Source organism: Anabrus simplex, chromosome 8, assembly GCF_040414725.1.
Source record: "Anabrus simplex isolate iqAnaSimp1 chromosome 8, ASM4041472v1, whole genome shotgun sequence".
Lineage (NCBI taxonomy): Eukaryota > Metazoa > Arthropoda > Insecta > Orthoptera > Tettigoniidae > Anabrus > Anabrus simplex.
The window spans coordinates 18,304,304-18,332,209 of NC_090272.1; the positions used below are offsets into that span (position 1 = coordinate 18,304,304).

Below are 27,906 nucleotides of genomic sequence, written 5' to 3' on the forward strand. Positions count from 1 at the left end.
CTAGCCTACGGTCAACCTTTTAAAAATATTAATTAAGGAATTCATATAAAGTTACACACTTCCTACAAATCTAAATTGCCTACTCAGATCTGAGGTACCTTTTAAATTTCATCAAAACTCCTTGAAGTATTTATACCTCCATTACGTACCTTTTCCAACTTTGAAAAGAATTTAACATGAATTTCGACTTTTTCGATGCTGAGACACCTTTCAGGGGTATCATCCAAGGAGTTCCCACAAGGGAGGGAAGAACGTTAGGGTCACGTTTCCAAGAGTAAGTTTAAAATTGTAATGAGGTCAGCGTTACAGGGTAGGAAAATATACCAGAGAGGAGAGAGTATAATCGCCAAAAATAATTTAAAAAATTAAACAGATTAAACCACCCACAAAACTAAATCCTTTACAAGGACATCAATTCATTTCCACCGACATCCATCAACAATTAGCATCTCAATATATCAACATTAGCATTCCTATGCCAACGAACGCATTCCAGACTAGTTAAGAAAAAGGCTAATCATGGGCTACCAAACAACAATAGACATTTACATATTAACAGACAAAAGAAAATCAGGACGCCAAAAGATCACGAAAATACCAAACAAAATTTAAGAATATAATTAAGGAGAAAATGAAGGTAAAATAAAAGTGGAATAAGGTCGTAATTTCCACACTTTTGTAGTAACTCACTTGGTTAGTAACCCTGCCGAAAAATTACACTGACCCCTTCTTATTAGCGCTAGAAACCATTACCAAAATTGAAGTAGTAAAATTACAATATCCTAGAATAGAGATGAGTTATGTTGATTGACAGTAGACGCAAGTGCATTAGTAATAATCAAGTGGTTTACATATAAGTTTTCTGACACGATAAAGATTTAAACTCCAAGATTAAATGTAGAATTTATTGATGCAATTTCGAACCGAAGAACGCGACACACGTACTTTCACATTTTAACATTTTTCAGTTCAAACACGAAGAATAAATAAAGAAGTGGCTTGGATAACACTTACATTCGTAGCGTCTAGCCGGAGTCGTACGTTTGCCTGATTAACATATCCTTACTTACTTATGGTAGAAGCAGTCGTCAGAAGGCACACGAATAATTGAAGAAATTTCCAAACGAGGTAAATTAAAGGACCAATAATTGTAAAACCTTAAAAATCCATGATGGCGGAAGCCCTCTCAAACCAGACTTCATCCATGATCCTTGAGGATCTCACCAGCCATCACGCAGAACGGATAAACATCCCGTGCTTCCTCCATCATCGGCTACCAAAACGTTAATGGCTGACTACCCAGAAGCCAAATCAAGTGTGACCACAGTCACAATTTTTTCGTGCGCAGAGTAGACCGGTGGAAGGGAGCTATAGGCGAGCTAGTTTACACCGACGGCACCAGAATGCAGCAGTATACGGGAGCAGGCACTTACTTGACATACATAACAGGTGGTGACATTTGCAACTTTCACGGCAGCAGAAGTTTATGATGGTCACATGTAACCATAAATAAGGCAACAGTAAATTACGTCAGGGACACGAATTTCAACAGCCATGCGGCCAGCACAGAGAGGGTTGAAATGCGTCCAGAATACAACATTAAAGGTAAAAAGAAACATATTTTATTTAATAAAGTAAAATATTGAGTGAAATTAAACTGCGGTTTCAGGTAATCGCGCTACATGATGGAAACAAGAGGGAAATCAGAAATTATAAAACTTAACGCAGAGGCCAGTTTAAATTACTCCCTCAGCAAAAACACTTCTAGTGCGGGGTAGAGGAAAAACTAGCTTACATCAAGTGACACAAAGTTACAGGAGGCAAACCCCGAGGGAAATAACATTTGTCTATTAGTTATAGAGTTTTTATAACAAAAAGAAAAGGGGAATGCCTCCAAAATCAAACAGGCAGACCCAGCTGGAAGGTAAGACATCTTAATAATTGAGTGACAAATCAGGGTGAGTAGGGGAAAACTCCTATGCGAAAAGAAAACTAACGTTGAATTTAAATTAGGTGGAAATGAAACCAACAGCGTTTACCGTGAGGTGAGTGTCTACATCGGAGGAACTGACCCGAGACGCGTCCGCTCACAAAGATGCTCAAAAGCGAAAGACGACGAAAGTTTTCTGTTATTTTCTTCATCGTAAATGACTATCGAGATCCTTCCATCTTACGAAATTCTTAAAGACGTAGGACGTCTTTCTAGAATCGACGTTTCGCAATAATGAGAACAACCATTTTCAATTTTCAGTGTTGCATTTCCAAATGACTATCTTTTATAAGTCCACATGTTTTCCTTTTTCTTTCTCTACCAAACGGTGCAAATACAACACATTTTTCTCTTTTCTTTCCCTACGAAACCTGTGTCAAAATAAAAGGTCTCCAGTCAAAAACCACAAAGAAACTCATCACACAAACGAAACAATCGGATCAGTGCTACTGTTCGCTTAACGTAGGAACGATAACATAATAAGCAGACATGAAGCAAAAGGAAGGACGCTGAAATAAGTCTGCAGCAAATAAATAAAAGAATAATACCCAGAACAGGTAAACAAACCCAGCATAACTATACTAAGGCGGGGAAGGATATATAGGATAAACACCTGGATATTGAACAAATCATATGCATTGATTCTAGGTAATCGAATTCATTGAGTCAAAACTGAGAGAGCCATTCAAAGGTAGAGTATGAATCTTTTTGAAACAGGTACCATTTATTTGAGATGAATATCATCTCGTAGAATAACGTCTCCATCTTTTTTTTATCCAAGCCATTATTTTCCCCAGATCAGAGATCACACGAATCAAAGATAAGCTAGAATGAAATGCTTTAGCAATCCTCCGTTACGTGAAGTGCCATCTGTCTAATCGGGATGAACTACACGTCATAACCAGTCACAACTGATTGATCTATGGCATTGTAAAGAATGCGATATCAATATGAGGTGCGGCACACTGCTCAGAGCCTTTGGATAACACATAAAACAAAGCAAAACTCATAATGGAAAGAACAAAATAAAACTGAACGGTATTTACGGTGTTTACCGCGCGTGCAGAAATGCGCAATGCACAAAAAAAATTTAATCAGAACTTTGAAAGGAAATATCCAACGATACATGACGATTACAAGGAGGGATAATTCCAATCTACACAAGGTGGAAAGAAAGTCCTAAATAGAGGCACAGAACACTTGCATCACTACCTAAAACGCTTCAAGTAATGAGTATAGATTTTAAGCGCATGTTTTGAGTGACACAGACATACCGGTAGGCAAACCCCAGGAATAACTTAATTACATTATTAGTTACAAGGTTAAAACAAAAGTGCCTCCAAAACAAAAGGTATAAGATCTTAACTGAAAAGCTAAGTCATTTCAACAAATTTAGCGGTGAACGTGAATCTCGAGTTTAAACTCCTATGCAAGAACATAAGAGTGTCGGCCTCCGAATCCCAAGATAGCGGGTTCAAACCCGGCAGAGATAGTCGGATTTTTGAAGGGCGGAAAAATGTCCATTCGACACACCATGTCGTACGATGTCGGCAGGTAAAACATCTCTGGTGATACATTTGGTATTTACCCGACAAAATTAATTAAATCTCAGCCATAGTCTCCCAAGAGAGATCCGGTTTACTCTGTCTGCCATCTTGCGGACCTAGAGTAAAACGGAACGTCGAAATTGACGAGCAGACAGCCCGATGGCGTCAAATCGAAATGTCTGCACACGGTAGCTGAGGCCATACGATTATCATCATCATTATTATTATTATTATTATTATTACATTTATATGAAGTTATTATTATTATTATTTATTATTATTTATTTTCCTTAAATTGTACATGTACAATTTAGGGGTGGTAGATGGAGAAAGGGCAAGCCCCACATACACGGAAGTGCCTCCATCTCCACATGTGTACATAAACTCTACTGAATATTTACATACAAACTTATGTAGACAATTTTAAATTTACATATTTACACTACAAACACTGTACCCTTAGAATAATAATTATCTTGATTTATCCTGAAAATATTAGAGTAAGAACACCCAGCCATTTATACTCTCACTCAGACCCCTGTATACACACTCATTCACAACCACTCACACCCGCGCACGCATACACATTCGCCCACATACACCTGTACTTGCACCTATCCTTCTTGCAATTCTAATTTATACAAGTTATATACATCACATATAGGTTTATATTTACATATACATTTTCTTTACTTCGCGGAGGAAGTGAGGAAGAGGAAGTAGCTTTACCTCGGATGGTATAAGGTTCCACGTACGAGCAGCCCTTGAGTAAAACCCATTTAAATATGAGGTTGTTCTAGCGAAGGGAGGGACAAGAGTAACTCCTTGGCCTCTTTTAACAGAGCGGTAATTGAGCTGCAGGCGGTGGAAAGGGGAGAGGTGTGTGTGATCTGTCAGGGATTTCCTAAGGAAGGCTACATCTATTTGTGTACATAGCGAGTTCACTGGTGGCAATGACCTGGCTGTGTTTAAGGGGATGTGTTTGTTATTTAAACGTTCTGCTCGTCGCTGGATACCTTCTAGTTTCCTCATATTTTCCGTTGTAGTTGGATGCCAGGAAGGAAGGCCATGTAATAGTATGGGCCGCACAAGGGAAATATAAGCCGTTCGTAGGGCTTTACTTCTTCCTCCCGAGAGACATCTACGGACGAAACCTAGCGACCGGTATGCCTTACACCTCACTTCCTCCACGTGTTTATTCCATTTCAGATTGTCCGTAATGTGAATACCGAGCAGTCTGATGGAGTTAGAAGTCGGCAGTTGGATTCCACATAGAGTAGGTTGGTTCTGGAGTGGTTGTTTAGCTCTGCTTAGTCTTATATATTTACACTTCTTAATATTTATATACAATCTATTTACCTCACACCACTGAGCTATACTATCCAGATCCGATTGGAATTGTACAATATCATCACTGTTTTTCATGGCTCTGTAAATGACTGTGTCATCGGCATACTGCGCCATGGTCGAATTTACACAATCCGGTAAGTCGAGAGCATAAATCGTGTACAGGAGGGGCCCTATCACACTGCCCTGAATTACTCCAGAAGTAATTGTGGTTTGGTCTGATTTGGCTCCTCCGTACACAACACATTGCGTTCGACCCACCAAAAATGACCTCAACCATGACAGCAGTTTACCCTGAATGCCGTAGTTGCTAAGTTTTAACAGAAGTCTTTGATGTGACACCTGGTCAAAAGCTTTGCTCCAGTCCAGAGTCACACAGTCTATTTGTGAGACATCAGTCTGCTCCAAAGAGAACTGCCAGTCATCAATGACTTTTGTTAGAAGTGTTGTGCAGGATTTTCCCGGAATGAAGCCGTGCTGGTTTGAGTTCAGCAGGTTTCTCTCCTTGAGAAAATCCAACATACATTTAGCAACTAGACGTTCCATACATTTACAGACCCCTGATGTTATAGAAACTGGCCGGTAATCATCTACGTTTTCCTTATCTCCATCTTTGAAAACTGGCACTACGTTGGCTTCTTTACACTCCAAAGGTACAGACCCGGTATTAATGGAACAGTTGAAGAGAGCGCAAAGCGAGGGCGCCAAGGCGACTGCACAATTCTTGAGAATTATTGCTGGCATCGGTCCGGCCCGGTCGCGGCATGAGGTCTTGTTTTCAGAAGGCTCTCCTTTACTTCATTCGTTGAGAAATACAGGTTGGTTAGAGGGAAGAGAGGGGTAAATGTTGTCCTTGAATATAGCATGTTCTCTTCCTCAGTAGGGACGGAGAAGTTACTTTTAAATTTCCTATTGAAGGTGTCTGCAATTTCTTCTGGTGTTGAGACTGCCGTACCGTTATGTTTAAATACAGATGGAGCTCTGTTGCAACCTTTACTTCTGAGAAGAGCCCAGAGTTCCTTGGAGTTGGTGTTGAGACTGTAGATGTAAGAATCGTAGGAATCTCTGATAGATTGTTTAGCCTTGTTCCTAGCCAGCCTGTATTTCTCCCACTCATAATCGGTTGGTTTTCTTTTCCATTTCTGGTACAGGCGGTCCCTTCTTCGAATTTCTCGCACTATCTCCTTGGTAATCCATGGAGATTTCCGTCTGCTGGTTATATTTACTGTTGGTGTGGTTTCTTCTACGCATTGAAAGAAAATTTTCTTCCAGTCGTTCCATATCTTGTTTATGTCAGTACTGCCGGTGAAATCTGAGGTGAGAACGGGGAGGCGGTTGGATAGTAAAGTGGATAGATCGTTCCAGTTTGTTCGGGAAAAATTATAAACTGTTCTGGTATGGAGTTTGGGGGATGGTTTTATAAGGGTCAGTGTTGCGAGGATTGCCTGATGGTCACAGAATCCAGGGATAGTATTAACAGATTGGACGGACTGTGGTATATTACTTAGGAAAAGATCAAGGGTTGAACGTGTTGTTTGCGTAATACGCGTGGCTTCGAACATTAACTGATGAAGGAATAAATCATAGAAAGCGGAAAGGAATTTATTGGGGAGGGGGTTATTTGGAACAGGTGCAGCATTTCTGGACCACGTAATTTCTAAGTTGAAATCACCGACAATATAAATGGCATCGTAATTTTGTTGTACATGTTAATAACCGGAATAAAAGGAGAAAACAGTGCTTACCCTGAGACCAGGTATCCCATGACGGGACCGATAGAGGAGCCCGTCCGCTCAAAGGCAGAGATCATACCTCGCTCACGGGTAAGATTGAGAAACACGAAAAGGTGCAACCACCAAAGAGAACCAATCAGCAAACAGGCTTCACCCTCGACTTTCACATTCACTAATTACATTCACTTTTTCACTGCTACGATCGACTATACTCGAGCTGTCTGAAATGGTCCGCCAGTGCTGCAGTCTAATATAATCGATATATATATATATAACTGTGCCATTTGTTAGTCACACTTCAAACTGAGTAGTTAATACTCTTTCCGCGGATAGTTCTGCTGATAATCGTTTTTCTTTTGTCACAGTTGTAAACACCGTGTTTGAATGACGGCTGCGACGTCCGGAGGAAATCTTACGGAGATTGGGTCGGACGTGGATTTCGACAGTGAGGATATCAGTGAAGTGATAGGGAGTGATAATAGACGTGATGATAAGAAATGACACTTGGTCGGACGAGGCATTTCAAGCGCCAAACCTAGCTATGTCAAATAATAATTTGACCATTGAATACTCTGAAATGGATTATTTCGGGGTGTTTGTAAATGATGTTGGCGAGGGCAGCTGACGAAGTAAACAGAGTTTATAAACAGACAGTTGATGTTAAGTTTATGACCAGTTCCGCTCTACATTTATCAATATTGTGTACTTAATTTAATCTTTCTGCTCTTAATCGTGCGTATGATTTGGTATCGTGAGTAAATACAGTACGAATAGCCTATAATGCAAATGAAAATTTATAAGCATCTTCCTAATGGACAAAATGTTCGCCACTTCGTGTGGAATCGAATCCTGGATCCCAAACATGGATTGTCTCCCACACTGTAGGAACAAACTAGTGAGTTAAAATATCGACTCAAAATATTATTCTGTAGTTAATGCTAGAATTTTATGTTTAAATTGGTGATGATATTTGATGAGGTTGTTGGCTGGGATCGCACCAGCTTGTTCGAGAATTCAGCAGCGAATCAAAAGTCTCTTCGTTCTTGCTGATAATAAATGTGCTTCTAGAACTCCACGTGCAGGTACACACTGTTTCAAAATTTTTGATTTTAAAAATGAAAACATTAAAATTCACAGATAAATGATGATTTTGATACGACACTTAAAACGGAGTTTCTAAAACATAATTCTTCCAAGTCCAAATGTACAAATAAAATAAAATCTTATACAACACCAAAAAATTATTTTAAAACAATAGATTAAGAAATTTCAATCGATTCCCACTGCTGTATTAATACTGCCACAGATTCATTAAACCATCTTTATCTTTTCATGCACATAGCATAGTAACCGGAAAACTGTTCATCCATCTTCCTAAAAGATGAAATTCTGGTCTTGGGAGCAAGTAAATTCCATTGGTACAGTCGCGGTCCCAGCACCCCAGCCTGCTATTTTGTGAGATTCAAATCGCTCACGAAGTCATTTTGGTCTGGCTGATCTTAGCCTACAAGTAGCCACTAACACTGCCTTCGTGATATACAGGCCATACTGTAGCTCTGATGACGTCACACTTTGGCTGGGACTCGGAGGCGATACGCATCCGCTCCACTTGAATAACACACTCGTTTAAATGACTTAAGAAACTGTTAACACCTTATAAAACCAAAAACTAATTATAAATATGTGTTAGTTCTGACAATTCCCCTTAATGTTCCATTTCTCGCGTATATCCATTCTTTTCTGTAAGTACAGGCTAACACTTTGAGACATATTCTTGCGATTTCTATCCATTTTCTAGTCAACTGAAGCATTCACATCAAACACGCTGATAGAAAACAAACAACCAATTACCAATACAATATACTACAAATGTAAATTATTTCTGTACCACCAATTCAGTACCTACAAGAAAGATTACAAGTAACCTAACCGCCAAGAATAACAAAACATTTACTGTCACTATCACGAAATTCAGTTATTGTTTGACAATAATGTCTATACAATTATTTTCGTATTAAGTTTTTATGGAATAACCATGTTTCATTGCCTATGATTTGAAATTTGATAGGAAAAATCTCAGCAGTGTTATTTCGGAATACATTTCTACCTAAAATAGTAAAATGCATAGACTGGACTTGAATTTTCAGATACACCGAACTCAAATAAGCCGTAAGACTGATTACATAATATATATATATAATATTACCCATGTTTTTGACATAATAAGACATTTTAACTCACCATCTGGACGAGACTCTCTTATTTGCCTCAGGATTTAGTATTCAGGAAATTGTGTGGTGATTAACTATTAATTTCTCCCTAGGATTAACCTTCTTCCATAAACGAACTCTTTCTTCATCAGAAGGAAATACAAATACTGCGGTGTACTCTCCTCCTGTAAAATTTGCTTTGCAGCCAGGTACACAGCAACTTTTAGCATGGTGGTTTCTCTCACTTATAACGTTAATTCAATTATATACACATCGTGGTTGATAATAAAGCGCTGAATGCATTAACTTAATTCATTTGACACTATGGATATAACATTACACATATTTATTTATTTAGCGTATAATGAATACAATATTATATACACTATATACAACTACCATCCTAAGTTCATAACTAAAGTTCCATGTCGAAATTTAATAGCCAGAGAAGAGCTTCGTTTGAGACACAGTTTAAGTCCTCCATAGAGCCTCTGTAACCACGCAAAGGACACTCAAATGCAATGTGATCCACTGTCTGCTCCTCTTGTCCGCAGTCACATTGCGGTGATGCCTTCCATCCCCATTTGAAGAGAGTGGCTCCACATCTACCTTGGCCGGTCCTAATTCGATTTAGTATCCTCCACTGCCGTCTGGGAAGAGAAAAACCATCTGGGCACTTGCATGGGTTCCCAATGATGTGATGATGTGGTAATGAGGATTGCTGTTGCCACTGTTCTCTCCAGGCGTCCTGTAAATTCACTGCAGTACCTCAAGAAGGGTGTCTGGATTTCAGTCGTTTATCTGGGGAAACTGCTATGTCGGAATGAATAGGGGAGAGGATTGTTTTCAATTTTCTTCCACAAGTTAAGCAGTGACTGTGATCTTCTTAGGGATGAAGGTGGTATGTGGCTTAGGGTGGGGAGCTAGTGTGTGTTAGTTGGTCGGATGCATCCTGCAATGATACGTGCCTAACAGAAACTATGTTGCGTGCAATGGTATTCCTGAACCAAGCAATGCGTATCATTACACAAATAAACTACAAAATTAAAACACCGCAGAGCGATATTCTTAACCTATAGCCTCACATGAATACACGCTCACACTAAGTTTTCTTCACTAATTGAGAACTTTTCACTTAATAACGCAGTCGATAACGACTCAGACTGATATATATCTGAGTAAACATGCGGCCAACGTTAAAAATTTGAATAAAACAGCGAAGAATTCACATGTAACTCAACTAACTCACGTGCTAAACTTCCCCCTAACGATTAGCTGATTGCTTTCCCGCGTTTGCTACAGTATGGCCTGTACTTCACGAAGGCAGTGCCACTAATAGCTGTCCGCCCTGTGCCGCTAGAGGCGCTGCAATTCAACCTCACATGAACACCTCGGGTGCGGTATTTCTATACGTTGTATGTTTACTGTTGACGTCGTATTGTTAAAATCCGTCAATTATATTACAATGGTGTACTGTTGCGTACCGTTTTGTAAACAAGTCTCTAGAAATAAAGTTCCTGGATCTAGTTTCCATGAATTCCTTTGCCAAGAGCCAACTAGGGAATTGTGGATTAAAGCAATAAGCAGACAAGGTATGGCACAGTAAATACGCAGACAATGTGACGGCAAAAATTAGGTTACTTATTATTATTGTTCCTGTTCTGGTGATAATAATTTCCTTATTCTGTTGTGTAGGTGGTACCAAGGATAAGTTATGGAACCCTAGTGACCGCTCCGTCGTGTGCAGTAATCACTTTATGGAATGTGACTGCAAACCTGAACTAAAGCTAAAGTGGTTAAAGTCTGATGCGATGCCCAGCGTCTTTAGTGATTACCTGCTGAGTAAGATGTGCCACGAAGATGTGTTGTAAAATCAATTATACCCAGAACATCTCCCATCTCCCATTTCCTGAATAATTTTTGTGCTCCTGATGACGCCCCCAAACATGAATCCGCCTGCAGTGACTGGATGGCAACATCTAACTCAACAGGGAAACGTACTAGCTCAACAAATCATGCTGATGAACCGGCAGCAACGAATCCTGAGTTAGCAAGAAATTTTCAAACACAGCTGGAAAGCATCGAAAAAGAAGGCGAAGGAGCACCATACTTTCTATTTCGAGTGCTGCAATGGCTTATATTGGAGGGTATTTGGTCAGAGTTGTCGAGTGTGTTGATAAAATTAGTAGTACATCTCCGCTGACGTCATTAATAAAAATCAAAGACAGAGGTGGTCTCAGGTTCCAAAGCCAAGTTTTGTTTCACTGCTGATGAAACTGGGGCAAGTAACGGACGAAATGATATCGGTAACGCTGGGTAGTCCAAAAAATAGCACAAACATTAACCTAAATACTGTTGCCACATGTTGATAAAAATCCTATTCTACAGTGTTGGTAAAGTGATCATCCTGAGGAATAAGCAGAATAGTAGTGCAGAAGTTTCTGCGCCCCTCTATCACTAACTAAGCTAATGGCATGACAGATGAGTATCGCCGAGAATACTTCTTGTGAAAAAAACAATTTATGAGAAGAAAATGTCAAGGAAAATGGTTACGGTCGTTCCTTTTCACTGAAAATCTACGGTGCGGTAGTAAAAAGATTTAGTGCAGACCTTATACTCTTTTAAATGCCAGACATAAATTTCGACAGTTACGTGTGTTAAGTGAAGTGAAAATCCACAGCTGAATTGAACTCCTAGGTGTAAAAGGTGAACATTTATTATTTTCTACTTCATTCTGCTCAGTAACGTATATAATATACAGGAAGTATAGTGTAGAGGTATATTTGTGCTGGTTTTAACTCCCGTTACCAATGCTAGTGAGTGCTAATGTGAGGTGGTATACTAGCGCTGCGGTGGTCAAGACGCGCACTGCCAGGCGGACACTGTTTCTGAAGAGAGCACTGCGAGTGACCCTGCTTCGTATTCCTTGTAGGCTAAGGGCTAATTGACCAGGAGGTGTTGTGATTTGTGATCTGGATCTGGATTAAAGGAAGCGGACGATTCGAGCTCGTCAACTTGTCCATTTACTGAAATAGTTTCTCCTCAGGTTTTCCTTCAAGGAAGACATTCAATATTGAATTTTATTTTCATTAAATGTCCCCCAATATTTGTTGTGGGTTGCTGTAGTCACGTCCTAGTTCGTGAACCACGGGCAACGGCAGAGTGGCCCAGTAAGTGGTCATGAGAGTCGGGATAGCAGTAGCTATGGAATGGGAGTGGGCATCTCGGACATATTCTGAGTCATGACCCTTCTTGTGCTCAGGCGGCTAGGACTATACAATCCATCGGTGGTCCATAACCCTTTAGAGGAGAGATCCTCACTTGGACTATGTGTAAGTAGGGTAGCATCTTGCTTCATGAACTTACCGAGCTCAGAACATTTTAAACAAGCCTAGGACCTATGGGACTAACGGAGTTCCACTCCCATTTGACAGGCGATGGACTCCTTAGAAACAACTTGGCGAACGGAATGGAATTCGATGGGGAGCTATCAATATTAATGGGGCTTATGGAAGAAAGACAGAAAGTAGAACTGGCTGAGTCAGCTAAGAGGATCCATCTGGATGTGCTGGGAGTAAGTGATATTCTGGTAAGGGGAGATAACGAGGAAGAGATAGGAGATTATTAAGTGTACTTGACGGGTGTTAGAAAGGGAAGGGCAGGGTATGGGGTAGGGCTGTTTATCAGGAATACGATTGCACGCAACATAGTTTATGTTAGGCACGTAAATGAGCGAATGATGTGGGTAGATTTGTCAGTGGGAGGAATTAGGACAAGAATTGTGTCCGTGTATTCACCATGTGAGGGTGCTGAGTTTTATGAAGCATTGAATGAAATCGTGGTCACGGACAATAACAAGGTTAGAATAGTACTAATGGGCGATTTCAATGCGAGAGTTGGAAATAGAACTGAATGATACGAAAGGGTGATGGTAAATGTGGGGAAGACATGGAAGTTAATGGGAATGGGAAGCGTTTGCTGGACTTCTGTGCTAGTATGGGTTTAGTAGTTACGAATACATTCTTCAAGCATAAGACTATTCACCGCTACACATGGGAGGCTAGGGGTACCAGAACCTTAATAGATTATATCTTAACCGACTTCGAATTAAGGAAATCTGTTAGGAATGTACGAGTTTTCCGGGGATTTTTCGATGATACAGACTACTATCTGATCTGTATTGAATTAAGTATCCCTAGGCCTAGGATAGAGAAAGTGAATAGAGAGAAGAACACGGAAATGATTAGGGAGAAGTTTCGAACAGCAGACAGTAAGCAGGTTCAGGATATAGAAAGAGAATGGGTGGCATGCAGGGATGTTGTAGTAGAAACAGCAAGGGAATGCCTAGGAACAACTGTGTGTAAAGATGGGAAAAGGTGAACATCTTGGTAGAATGATGAAGTGAGAGCAGCTTGTAAACGCAAAAAGAAGGCTTATCAGAAATGTCTTCAAACAAGGGCCGAGGCAGACAGGGATTTGTACATAGATGAAAGAAACAGAGCAAAACAAATAGTAGTTGAATCCAAAAAGAAGTCGTGGGAATAATTTGGTAATAACCTGGAAAGGATAGGTCAAGCAGCAGTGAAACCTCTCTGGACAGTAATAAAGAATCTTACGAAGGTTGGGAATAAGGAAATGAATAGTGTTTTGAGTAATTCAGGTGAACTCATAATAGATACCAGGGAATCACTGGAGAGATGGAGGCAATATTTTGAACAGCTTCTCAAAGTAAAATGAAATCATCCTGGTGGTGTTGCAAACAGCCAAGCCACGGGGAGGAGGAAAATTATGTTGGTGAATTTACGCTTGAGGAAGTGGAAAGGATGGTAGATAAACTCCAGTGTCATAAAACAGCAGGAATAGATGAAATTAGATCTGAAATGATTAAGTATAGTGGAAGGCAGGGATGAAATGGCTTCAGAGGGTAGTAAGATCAGCGTGGAGTGTTGGTAAGGTACCTGCAGATTGGACAAAAGCAGTAATTGCACCTATCTATAAGCAAGGGAACAGGAAGTATTGCAACAATTATCGAGGTATCTCATTGATTAGTATACCAGGCAAATTATTCACTGGTATCTTGGCAGGGAGGGTGCGATCAGTAGTTGAGATGAAGATGGATGAAGACCAGTGTGGTTTCAAACTACAGAGAGGCTGTCAGGATCAGATTTTCAGTATGCGCCAGGTAATTGAACAATGCTACCGAGAGAAATAGGCAGCTATGTTTGTTTCGTAGATCTAGAGAAAGCATATGGCAGGCTACTGAGGGAAAAGATGTTCGCCATACTGGGGCACTATGGAATTAAAGGTATATTATTACAATCAATCAAAGGCATTTATGTTGACAATTGGGCTTCAGTGAGAATTGATGGTAGAATGAGCTCTTGGTTCAGGGTACTTACAGGGGTTAGACAAGGCTGTAATCTTTCACCTTTGCTGTTCGTAGTTTACATGGATCATCTGCTGAAAGGCATAAAATGGCAGGGAGGGATTCAGTTAGGTGGAAATGTAGTAAACAGTCTAGCCTATGCTGACGACTTGGTCTTAATGGCAAATTGTGCTGAAAGCCTGCAGTGTAATATCTGGGAACTTGGAAATAGGTGCAATGAGTATGTTATGAATATTAGCCTTTCGAAGACTGAATTGATGTCAGTATGTAAGAAATTCAACAGAACTGAATGTCAGATTGGTGATACAAAACTAGAACAGGTCGATAATTACAAAGTATTTAGGTTGTGTGTTCTCCCGGGATGGTAATATAGTAAGTGAGATTGAATCAAGGTGCAGTCAAGCTAACGCAGTGAGCTCACAGTTGTAAGAAGGAAGTCAGACGAAACTAACTTTACATCTGTCTGTTTTCAGACCAACTTTGCTTTACGGGAGTGAAAGTTGGGTGGACTCAGGATATTTTATTCATAAGTTAGAAGTAACACACATGAAAGTAGCGAGAATAATTGCTGGTACAGACAGGTGGGAACAATGACGGGAGATTACTCGGAACGAGGAGATAAAGGCTAATTTAGGAATGAACTCGATGGGTGAAGCTGTACGCATAAACCGGCTTCGGTGTTGGGGTCATGTGAGGTGAATAGAGGAGGATAGGTTACCTAGGAGAATAATGGACTCTGCTATGGAGGGTAACAGAAGTGGAGGGAGACAAAGATGACGATGGTTTGACTCAGTTCTAACAATTTAAAGATAAGATGTATAGAAATGAATGAGGCCACAGCACTAGTTGCAAATAGAGGATTGTGGCGACGTTTAGTAAAGTCACAGAGGCTTGCAGACTGAACGCTGAAGGGCATAACGGTCTATAATTATAATGTATGCATGTAAAATTAAGAGTCGTTTTCATGGTTTGTTGGATGGCACCGCGAAATGCACAAGCCCACTCTTCAGCTTCGAAATAGCTTCCTTAAGTCAAAAATCGAGGCGGATATTTTATAGAGAGCTGCCCACACACGTAACGTTAATTTTCTGGCGAATTTACACAACTACGACGACATTTCCTCATTGCAGAGAAAATAAAATAAAAGCTCATAACAGCCACTTCAAACCAAACCACTTTTCATGTGCAAGATAAATCTGAAATTGAACCTAAAATGTGAATATTTGTAAAGGGAAGGCCACTTTTTGCTTGTCTGGTGCAAGGTCACACATATTGTTATGTACTTAAAAGAGAGCAACTGTTTGTGCTTTTAGGGAACATCTGGAGCATTTATAAAGGTCCATGTTTCACTAAATTAATTTTTGCTTTTTAATACATATTTTTGTTATTTACAAAAGCTGCCTCTGTGGATCAGCGGTAGTGTGTCGTCCTCCGGATCCCAAGAAAGCGAGTTCAAACCCGGCAGTTGTAGTCGGATTTTGAAGGGCGGAAAAAAGCCCATTCGACAGTCCATGTCGCACGATGTCGGCAAGTAAAAGATCTCTGGTTTCTCATTTGCTATTCAACCGACAAAATTCATTACATCTCAGCCACAGGCGCCCAAGAGAGATCCGGTTTTCTCTGCCATCTAGTGGCCTTAGAGTAAAATGGAACGTCGAAATTGACGAGCAGACATCCAGATGGCGCCAAATTGAAATGTCTGCACACAGTAGCTGAGGCCATACGATTATTATTATTATTATTATTATTATTATTATTATTATTATTAATAATATTATTATTATTATTTACAAAAAATTGTGGGTGATTCATATCTTTTAATAGCTAATCGTTTACGACTCTATATGCCCATTTTCACCTATGTGGCAAAAACCTGGTTGACTAGTGCTATTAGACATTAAAGTGCCCTTTTAGTCGCCTCTTACAACAGAATTCCACCGTTCTCACGCCTGCAGAGAAAATAAAAGTTATTTTTACTACATCAGACGACCAAGGACTAAGGTTAGGAAGGGCAGCCTGTTAAGAGCACGAGGCCTCCGACTTCAGCCCATACACACTAGGCTATATTTTTACTTAGTTAGCTTAAGCCTGACTGTTTCCTATACAGTTAAAAGCCATTAAGCACTTTCAAAAATTCAATAACATTAGCACTCTTACACATCATGCGAGTTAGATTAGGTTAACGCATGGTGAGCCTGAGGTTAAGCCTGCACTGATAGCCAGCGTGTGAGTTAGGTTTAGCGTGCAATCTTAGCCAACGTGTGAGGTTAACCCGTGGTCATCTTGACGTGAATCCTTCCAGCGCGTGAGGTTAACATGACGTTAGCGTGACATTAATCCTTCCATCGTTTGAAGCTTACACATGGACAGTGTAACTTTAAACCTGGACTCTTACCAACGTGGAGGATGATTGCCTAGTTGCACTTCCTCTTTAAACAATAATCACCACCACCACTCTTACCAGCGTGTGAGTCAGGCTATGTTAACGCGTGTTCAGAGTGAAGTTAAGCCTGCACTTAGCCTGCGTGTGAGTTAGGTTAGGTTAAGTTAACACGAGGTCAGCGTCAAGTTATGCCTGCAATTAGCCAGCGTGCGAGTTAGATTGGGTCAAACCGTAGTCAGCGTGAGGTTAAGCCTCTTAGGCAGTTTGTGAGGTTAAGTCCTACTCTTAGCCAGCGCGTAGTTAGGTTAACGCACGGTCAGCGTGGGGTTAAGCCTGCACTCTCAGCTAGCATATGAGTATAAGCGCGCCTACGTAGGCGAGGCCCTCCTCATAAAATAGGACAAGCAGATTAGAGCAATAAAAGTTATGAAAATTATGAAAAGTTTAGCTCAGCATGGATGGCATGGAAATCTACATCAAACTAATCTATGGATGATACATATAGAAACTGAACATAAATATTCTTCTTCTTGTTAATAATACTCAATAATTCGAGATAATAAATGAAATGTGATTTGATAGAATCTGAAGAACGACTGTTTCTGGTATCTTTATCAGGTATAATCTTTCCCATGGACTGAGATAATGTGCTTTCTTCATACGAAAAAATCTAACCACTTTTTAAATGGGTAAACTGCTCCTCCATCCTTCATCTCACATCTAATTAAATTGCAAAGTTAGTCATCCAGTTTACGTCTCTTCATTACCCGTTTTTCGGTGTTATGATTTTTCTAACACTTGAAGTTGGAAAATTTGAGATTCTTATGAAATATGACCTCTTCGTAAATTAATTGTCATATTCGTACACAATGCACACTAGATTCTGATATTGTATATCGTCACCATAAGACCTATCTGTGTCGGTGCGACGTAAAGCAACTAGCAAAAAAAAAAAGATATTGTATATTCAAAGTTTTAGACAGCTTCCTTTTTCTGGGCCGAACTACTTTCGGGTAGTGAACCACTGCTGCTCGGTTGGAAGTAGTATAATACAGGGATTCGGCGGCCTCCTCCTCCTCCCGCTCTCGGGAGAGGCCTCGTCCTCCCACGGGAGATTTGAATTTTGGCGGGAGATTTGAATTATGGCGCGAGATTTTAATTTGTAAACAAAGCCACGTGCCTTTTTTACAGCCACGTGCTTTTTGACAGACAACAACGTATCGCAAACCTCAGTGCTGCCATCTTGACGGGCCTAAACCTTAATGCTGCCAACTTAACCTTACTAGCGCGAGATTTGAGTCGGTAAACAAATCCACGTGCTTTTTTGACAGCTGTCGTCCGCCATCTTTAATCAAGAGAGCACCGTGCTGCCCTCTTGCAGGTAATTTCATCAGCTGTCATCCGCCATCTTTAATCTACAGAGCACCGTGCTGCCCTCTTTATGGCACGTAGTAGCATGCAATTTGAAAAGTTCCGTCAGCTGTCATCAACCATCTTTAATCAAGAGAGCACAGTGCTGCACTCTTCAGCTACTTACCTTTGAAATGTGGTGGCGGCAAATTTCACGTGCTCTTGTTTGGAAGCAAACCCACATGCTTTTTTGACAGCTGTCATCCGCCATCTTTAATCAAGAAAGCACCGTGCTGCACTCTTCAGCTACTTACCTTTGAAATGTGGTGGCGGCAATTTGAAACTTCTACGTGCTCTTCTTTGGAAACAAATCTACGTGCTTTATTGACAGCTGTCATCCACCATCTTTAATCAACAGAGCACCGTGCTGCTATCATGCGGGAAATTTCGTCAGCTGTCATCCGCCATCTTTAATCTACAGAGCACCGTGCTGCCCTCTTTAAGACTAGTAGTAGCGGGTAATTTCTTCAGCTGTCATCCACCATCTTTAATCTACAGAGCACCGTGCTGCTATCATGCGGGGAATTTCGTCAGCTGTCATCCGCCATCTTTAAACTACAGAACACCGTGCTGCCCTCTTTATTGCATGTAGTAGCGGGCAATTTCGTCAGCTGTCATCCGCCATCTTTAAACTACAGAGCACCGTGCCACACTCTTTAGCTAGAAACTTTTTAGCGGGCAATTTCGTCAGCTGTCATCCGCCGTCTTTGATCAAGAGAGCGCAGTGCCGCACTCTTTAGTTGAAATGTGGTGGCGGGAAATTCCACATCAGCCATATTTAATCTACAGAGCACCGTGCCGCACTCTTTAGTTGAAATATGATGGCGGACAATTTGGCAAGCTGCCAGCTTTAATCAAAAGAGCATCGTGCTGCCATCTTTATTCGATTGATGTGTTTAGAACATGTTTGAGGTATACCTTTGTTCTAAGAGAAAACAAGACTACAGTTCTGAACAGCTTGCGTAAGACAGCGATTGTTTGCTTAGCATAACTTGCACCTAACATGCTTTTGTAACTTAGCGAAAAATAAATCCTGGTCTTGTCACATTAGGAAGGGTAACTAACTAAATCCCGGTCTTTCAGTGTCAGGAAGGGCATCTAGCCGTAAAACAATGGTTCATGATGTGAAACACTAGATTCTGTGATTTAAAATTCTAAAAGGGCATCCGTCTCTAAAACAGGTTCTTACGACTTAAAATCTCGTGTCAGGAAGGGCATGCGGTCGTAAAACAGGACTAGGAGTAGAAGAGCAGCAGCCTAGCTGCTTCCTAGTGTAGTTCAGGCGTTATACCTCGCTGGTAGGTATGTTCTAGCACCGGGTTTCAAAAAAGCAGACTTTAGAGTACCTGAACAAGAAAAATATCTGGGATGTGTGTTTTTAGATGAAGTTTGAAGCAAGCCTACACACACACGCTACATCAGGCCGGCGAGCTGCCGTTGGAATGTGATGCATCAGCAGAGTACGTAGTTCACCGCACACGTCTGCAACTCCTACATCCGCTTAGTGATAAGCTGCATATTTACTCGGTGCAGCCCGTGTGAACCGCTCCTCGCAATTCTCTGTGTGCGTATCCTTTAGTGGCTCACCTACCGTCTAGTAGTAAAAACAGAAGGTAAGATTAATTCCTTGATTATTATTATTATTATTATTATTATTATTATTATTATTATTATTATTATTATTATTATTATTATTATTATTACTATTATTATTATTTACGATTTCTATTTTCTTTGTTTTTTAGAAAATCACTGTCTGCTGTAAATATTATTCTCCAGTTTGCAGCCTTCAACTTAAGGTAAGCCTAAACTGTTAGTTACTGTTTGCATTTTTGTTCGAAAGCCGCTTCTACGCTAGCTTACCCTTTCATATCCTATCATCGCAAGTGCTTTTACGCTAGTAAAGAAGGCTAGGCAGGCTGACTTACCCTTCTATATCCATTCATCACGAGTGCTTTTACGCTAGTAAAGATAGCTAGGTTAGCTGTTAACAAACCAAGTAGCTTTTGCAACCTTCATTGTTTTTAGCATTTTACGATAGGAGGATTAGAAGGCGTAGGCAAGGAAGAGGTTAATCTTGTAACTTCAAACTAACAACAATGTCTGACCTGAATAGGTTGAAACTTCTTTCTTCTAAACATCGCAACTCTAGGCTAGCTGACTTGTCCTTTCATATCGTATTATTACATCTGCTCTTACGCTAGGTAATAAAGGTCTTTGAGTTGAAGGTAGCTAGGTTAGCTGTTAACAAACCAAGTAAAGTTTGTAACCTTCAAAGTTTTAGTATTTTACGATAGGAGAATTAGAAGGTGTAGACAAGGAAGAGTTTAATCTCGTAACTTCAAACTCACAACAATGTGTGACCTCAATAGGTTGAAACTTGGTTTCTTCTTAACATCGCAACTCTAGGCTAGCTGACTTGTCCCTTCTTATCCTATTGTTAATTTCCTTTTACGCTAGGCAATAAAGGTCTTTGAGTTAAAGATAGCTAGGTTAGCTGTTAACAAACCGAGTAACTCTTGCAACCTTCAATGTTTTTAGCATTTTACGATAGGTAGATTAGAAAGTGTAGAGAAGGAAGAGGTTAATCACGTAACTTCAAACTCACAGCAATGTCTGACCTCAATAGGTTGAAACTTGGTTTCTTCCAAACATCGCAACTCTAGGCTAGCCGACTTGTCCTTTCATATCGTACGATTACAAGGGCTTTTACGCTAGGTAATAGAGGTCTTTGACTTAGAGATAGCTAGGTTTGCTGTTAACAAACCGAGTAACTCTTGCAACCTTCAATGTTTTAGCATTTTACGATAGGTAGATTAGAAAGTGTAGAGAAGGAAGAGGTTAATCTCGTAACTTCACTCTCACAACAATGTCCGACCTCAATAGGTTGAAACTTGGTTTCTTCTAAACATCGCAACTCTAGGCTAGCCGACTTGTCCTTTCATATCGTACGATTACAAGGGCTTTTACGCTAGGTAATAGAGGTCTTTGAGTTAAAGATAGCTAGGTTTCCTGTTAACAAACCGAGTAACTCTTGCAACCTTCAATGTTTTAGCATTTTACGATAGGTAGATTAGAAAGTGTAGAGAAGGAAGAGGTTAATCTCGTAACTTCACTCTCACAACAATGTCCGACCTCAATAGGTTGAAACTTGGTTTCTTCTAAACATCGCAACTCTAGGCTAGCTGACTTGTCCTTTCATATCGTAAATGGAAATTCTAAGTTCCCATGGAGGGAATTAGTTATTTTTCCACCAATAGAGCATATCAAAATCAGATCAAAAATTAGATGTATGGCTTTTCAGGCGTTTGCTCTATTAACCCAGCATTTCGTCTTAGGTCTGACACTAGACTCTTCAGAGTGGGATGTGTCAGACCCTACCCACTGATGCTGGGGTGTATGCAGGTGAACTTATCAGAAGCCTTTTATTAGGCACAGTCTGATAACTGCATACGGGAGATAAGACTCCACAATGGAATTAATGCCCGCCTAGCAATTCCAAATGGAAATTCTAAGTTCCCATGGAGGGAATTAGATATTTTTCCACCAATAGAGCATATCAAAATCAGATCAAAAATTAGATGTATGGCTTTTCAGGCGTTTGCTCTATTAACCCAGCATTTCGTCTTAGGTCTGACACTAGACTCTTCAGAGTGGGACGTGTCAGACCCTACCCACTGATGCTGGGGTGTATGCAGGTGAACTTATCAGAAGCCTTTTATTAGGCACAGTCTGATAACTGTATACGGGAGATAAGACTCCACAATGGAATTAATGCCCGCCTAGCAATTCCAAATGGAAATTCTAAGTTTCCATGGAGGGAATTAGATATTTTTCCACCAATAGAGCATATCAAAATCAGATCAAAAATTAGATGTATGGCTTTTCAGGCGTTTGCTCTATTAACCCAGCATTTCGTCTTAGGTCTGACACTAGACTCTTCAGAGTGGGATGTGTCAGACCCTACCCACTGATGCTGGGGTGTATGCAGGTGAACTTATCAGAAGCCTTTTATTAGGCACAGTCTGATAACTGCATACGGGAGATAAGACTCCACAATGGAATTAATGCCCGCCTAGCAATTCCAAATGGAAATTCTAAGTTCCCATGGAGGGAATTAGATATTTTTCCACCAATAGAGCATATCAAAATCAGATCAAAAATTAGATGTATGGCTTTTCAGGCGTTTGCTCTATTAACCCAGCATTTCGTCTTAGGTCTGACACTAGACTCTTCAGAGTGGGATGTGTCAGACCCTACCCACTGATGCTGGGGTGTATGCAGGTGAACTTATCAGAAGCCTTTTATTAGGCACAGTCTGATAACTGCATACGGGAGATAAGACTCCACAATGGAATTAATGCCCGCCTAGCAATTCCAAATGGAAATTCTAAGTTCCCATGGAGGGAATTAGATATTTTTCCACCAATAGAGCATATCAAAATCAGATTAAAAATTAGATGTATGGCTTTTCAGGCGTTTGCTCTATTAACCCAGCATTTCGTCTTAGGTCTGATACTAGACTCTTCAGAGTGGGATGTGTCAGACCCTACCCACTGATGCTGGGGTGTATGCAGGTGAACTTATCAGAAGCCTTTTATTAGGCACAGTCTGATAACTGTATACGGGAGATAAGACTCCACAATGGAATTAATGCCCGCCTAGCAATTCCAAATGGAAATTCTAAGTTCCCATGGAGGGAATTAGATATTTATCCACCAATAGAGCATATCAAAATCAGATCAAAAATTAGATGTATGGCTTTTCAGGCGTTTGCTCTATTAACCCAGCATTTCGTCTTAGGTCTGACACTAGACTCTTCAGAGTGGGATGTGTCAGACCCTACCCACTGATGCTGGGGTGTATGCAGGTGACCAAGGACCAAGGGGGATGTTTTCATTCCCCTCCCCGAAGGGGAGGGGCGGGCCACCTAGAAGGTTACGCCTTCTCTCTGGCCAGGAGATTTGGCGGGGTTTGGGGATTTGGTGGGATTGGTAGAGAAGGATGGAGCTTTGCTAAGTTGTAGGAGTTTGGAGGGGGTCTCGACCTCTTGACTAAGTATTTATTGATTTCTTCAATATGTACAGTATTCATTTTACATTTTTACAATTTAAGGGTTTTTACATTAAGATTTTTTACATGTGCTGTAACATTTTACTTGTTTATTGGTTTGCCTACTGTGTATTTAATATATCCCTTCCCCCCCTTTTTTTATTTTTTTTATTGGGGGGTTATTAGGATATTTACATCTGTTAAACTATGGACTATCTACACTTGGTTATTAACAGATCTTGGATAAACAAAGCTTGATATTTACAATACAATATTTACATCTGTTGCGCTATGGACTATCTACACTTGGTTATTTACAGAGATTGGCTATTTACAGAACTTGGTTATTTACATTTGATTATTATAGTGCTTGATGTTTACAATACGTTGTTATTTACAATACATTGTCTTGCTTTACATAATTATGAGTAGTCCAAAATGGAGTTATTTACAAGTTGTTCTGGGTATTTACAGCAGATTTACATTTGTTGTTGCTTGATGGAAAATTATCTTGGTTCTGGTTGGAAGGCACTGCTTCTGAAACATAGGAGGGTTTTGTTAGTACATTTAACATGTATCCTGATGTTGGGGGCGGGGGAGGTCGCCAGGGGTTCCTGTGATGGGATGGGGTGGGTTTTTACGGGGTTAGGGGCTTACGGGGTGGGATATTTTCGTCACAGCTTCTTTTACTTATGTGAATGCAGGTGAACTTATCAGAAGCCTTTTATTAGGCACAGTCTGATAACTGCATACGGGAGATAAGACTCCACAATGGAATTAATGCCCGCCTAGCAATTCCAAATGGACGAAATGCTGGGTTAATAGAGCAAACGCCTGAAAAGCCATACATCTAATTTTTGATCTTTCATTTCGTATTATTACATTTGCTTTTACGCTAGGTAATAAAGGTCTTTGAGTTGAAGGTAGCTAGGTTAGCTGTTAACAAACCAAGTAGCTTTTGTAACCTTCATTGTTTTTAGCATTTTACGATACTAGGATTAGAAGGTGTAGACAAGGAAGAGGTTAATCTCGTAACTTCAAACTCACAACAATGTCTGACCTCAATAGTTTGAAACTTGGTTTCTTCTAAACATCGCAACTCTAGGCTAGCTGACTTGTCCTTTCATATCGTATTATTACATTTGCTTTTACGCTAGGTAATAAAGGTTTTTGAGTTGAAGGTAGCTAGGTTCGCTGTTAACAAACCAAGTAGCTTTTGTAACCTTCATTGTTTTTAGCATTTTAAGATACTAGGATTAGAAGGTGTAGACAAGGAAGAGGTTAATCTCGTAACTTCAAACTCACAACAATGTCTGACCTCAATAGTTTGAAACTTGGTTTTGTTCTAAACATCGCTACTCTAGGCTAGCTGACTTGTCCTTTCATAACGTATTATTACATTTGCTTTTACGCTAGGTAATAAAGGTCTTTGAGTTGAAGGTAGCTAGGTTAGCTGTTAACAAACCAAGTAGCTTTTGTAACCTTCATTGTTTTTAGCATTTTACGATGGGAGGATTAGAAGGTGTAGACAAGGAAGAGGTTAATCTTGTAACTTCAAACTCACAACAATGTCTAACCTCTATAGGTTGAAACTTGCTTTCTTCTAAACAGCGCAACTCTAGGCTAGCTGATTTGCCCTTTCATATCCTATCATCACAAGTGCTTCTACGCTACATTCATATATTTTTGTTCTTTTTAGGCACATCGACATCTCTGAAGTAAAGGTTTATACTGTTGTAAAGTCGAACAGCAAGCTAAACACTAGTGAAAGTCCTAAGGGTAAGTTGTAGTATTTAATATAAAATAAATAATGTAGAATTAGCATATTCTTTTATTTTGGATTAGGTATTACCTTCTCCCCCTCCTACTCCTTCCTCTCGAAGAAGAAGAAGAGCAAGAAAGAAGGTGCTGAGCAAATTCGTAAGTATGTTATCGTCTAGCTCAGTAGGTATGTTGTGAAGATATTTTTTTTTTAAACAGTGTCTGATTCTAGGCCTGTAATGCAGTGTTCTACAACATCGAACTATAGTATGTATATGTTTTTGAACAGTAGTATGTGTTCCAGTCTAAACTTGCGCAATCTTGCTTTTGCAATGCATGTTCGAACGAGATGTACCTTGACAGAGGAAGAAGAGCAGCTTAGTTAGTATGTTGAGAAGAGAATTTTTCTTTCTAAACAGTGCTTGATTCTAGTCTTGCAATGCAGTGTTCAACAACATCAAACTATAGTATGCAATTCTAGTTGTAATAGGTTTTCTAACAGCAGTATGTGTTCAAGTCTAAACATGCATCACTACAGTTACACGATATGCATAAAGGTATTCTCAAACATGTGGTATCGTGTTCTATTCTAGTCTCGATCACTTATTTAGTGTTTTGAACACTTCAATTAATGTTCTGATCACATGTTAAGGTTAACAACATCGAGTGCAATGCACAATTCTAGTCTTGTTATGTTTTTTTAATCTAATGTAATGTTCTAATCACATGTTGAAGTTAACAACACCGAGTGCAGTGTTCGATTCTAGCCTTGTTATGTTTTTCAATCATGCTTTTGCAATGCATGTTCGATAGAGATGTATCTTGACAGAGGAAGAAGAGCAGCTTAGTAAGTAGGTTGAGAAGAGAATTTTTTTCTTTCTAAACAGTGCTTGATTCTAGTCTTGCAATGCAGTGTTCTACAACATCAAATTATAGTATGCAATTGTAGTTGTAATAGGTTTCCTAACAGCAGTATGTGTTCAAGTCTAAACATGCATCACTGCAGGTACGCGATATGTGTGCTGTCTTATGCATAATATCGCGTTGTATGTTCGATAAAGCTATGCCTTGACAGAGCAGGGGAAAAAGGAGGTCATAACAATCGCTATCTTACGCAAGCTGTTCAGAACTGTAGTCTTATTATTTTTTCTCTTAGAAAAGGGTATTCCTTGACATGTTCTTTTAAACTGTCCGCCACCACATTCCAACTAAAGAGTGCGGCACAGTGCTCTGTATATTAAAGATGGCGGATGTGGAATTTGCCGCCACCACACTTCAACTAAAGAGTGCGGGACGGTGCTCTGTAGATTAAAGATGGCGGATGTGGAATTTGCCGCCACCACATTTCAACTAAAGGGTGCGACACGGTGCTCTGTAGATTAGAGATGGCGGATGTGGAATTTGCCGCCACCACATTTCAACTAAAGAGTGCGGCACGGTGCTCTGTAGATTAAAGATGGCGGATGTGGAATTTGCCGCCACCACATTTCAACTAAAGAGTGCGGCACGGTGCTCTGTGGATTAAAGATGGCGGATGTGGAATTTGCTGCCACCACATTTCCACTAAAGAGTGTGGTACTGCGCTCTCTTATTAAAGATGGCGGATGACAGCTGACGAAATTGCCCGCTAAAAGGTATCTAGCTAAAGAGTGCGGCACGGTGCTCTGTGGTTTAATGATGGCGGATGACAGCTGAAGAAATTACCCTCTACTACTTGTCATAAAGAGGGCAGCGCGGTGCTCTCTTGATTAAAGATGGCGGATGACAGCTGTCAAAGAAAGCACGTAGCTTTGTTTACCGATTCAAATCTCGCGCTAGTAAGGTTAATTTGGCAGCACCATTGCCCGCAAGATAGCAGCACGGTGCTCTATTGATTAAAGATGGTGGATGACAGCTGTCAATAAAGCACGTGGATTTGTTTCCAAACAAGACCACGTAGAATTTTTCATATTGCCACCACCACATTTCAAAGGTAAGTAGCTGAAGAGTGCAGCACTGTGCTCTCTTGATTAAAAATGATTGATGACAGCTGATGGAACTTATCAAATTGCATGCTACTACGTGCCATAAAGAGGGCAGCACGGTGCTCTGTAGATTAAAGATGGCGGATGACAGCTGACGAAATTACCTGCAAGAGGGCGGCACGGTGCTCTCTTGATTAAAGATGGCGGATGACAGCTGTCAAAAAAGCACGTAGATTTGTTTACCGATTCAAATCTCGCGCTAGTAAGGTTAAGTTGGCAGCACTAAGGTTTAAGCCCGTCAAGATGGCAGCACTGAGGTTTGCGAGACGTTGTTGTCTGTCAAAAAGCACGTGGCTGTAAAAAAGCACGTGGCTTTGTTTACCGATTCAAATCTCGCGCTAGTAAGGTTAAGTTGGCAGCACTAAGGTTTAGGCCCGTCAAGATGGCAGCACTGAGGTTTGCGATACGCTGTTGTCTGTCAAAAAGCACGTGGCTGTCATAAAAAGCACGTGGATTTGTTTACCAATTCTAATCTCGCGCTAGTGAGGTTAAGTTGGCAGCACTGATGTTTAGGCCCGTCAAGATGGCAGCCGTGAGGTTAGCGATGCGTTGTTGTCGATGACAGCTGTCAAAAAGCACGTAGCTTTGTTTACAAATTCAAATCTCGCGCCAAAATTCAAATCTCCCGCCAAAATTCGAATTTCCCGCGGGAGGAGGCCTCTCCCGAGAGACGGAGGAGGAGGAGGCCACCGAATCCCTGTTTTATACTACTGTTGGAGTTCACTGGTGGCGACTGGTGGATTTTATTGACGATTTTCACGAACATTACTTACTTCGTTTACTTCCCAAGGCCTCCATGTAACAGAACTGAAACTGATAGTACACAAATGCATTTCACGAAATTAATTAAAAGGACTTTCGGACATAGAATAAGGAGCCCTTGAACGGACTGCTCGTCGTAAAATACGGCCTTGGCGACCACTGTTTCCCTAGCTGAGTCCGGCTACTTCTGATACCTTCATACTTCGAAGTGTCAGACATCTGATAGGAGGATTAAACAATAACCACGTAGGGACTACACAGTGGCTCAAACAAATAGCGATCGAATGAGTCAAGTGCGCCG

General features: G+C 40.4%; 1 long non-coding RNA gene across 1 annotated transcript; it reads left to right on the forward strand.

Moving 5' to 3' along the window:
- Window positions 1-19,517: 19,517 nt before the first annotated feature.
- LOC137501856 (uncharacterized) lies at window positions 19,518-24,856 on the forward strand. Its single transcript, XR_011018656.1, has 3 exons — window positions 19,518-19,619; window positions 19,752-19,805; window positions 24,758-24,856. It is a non-coding gene; the product is annotated as an uncharacterized lncRNA (long non-coding RNA).
- Window positions 24,857-27,906: the final 3,050 nt, after the last annotated feature.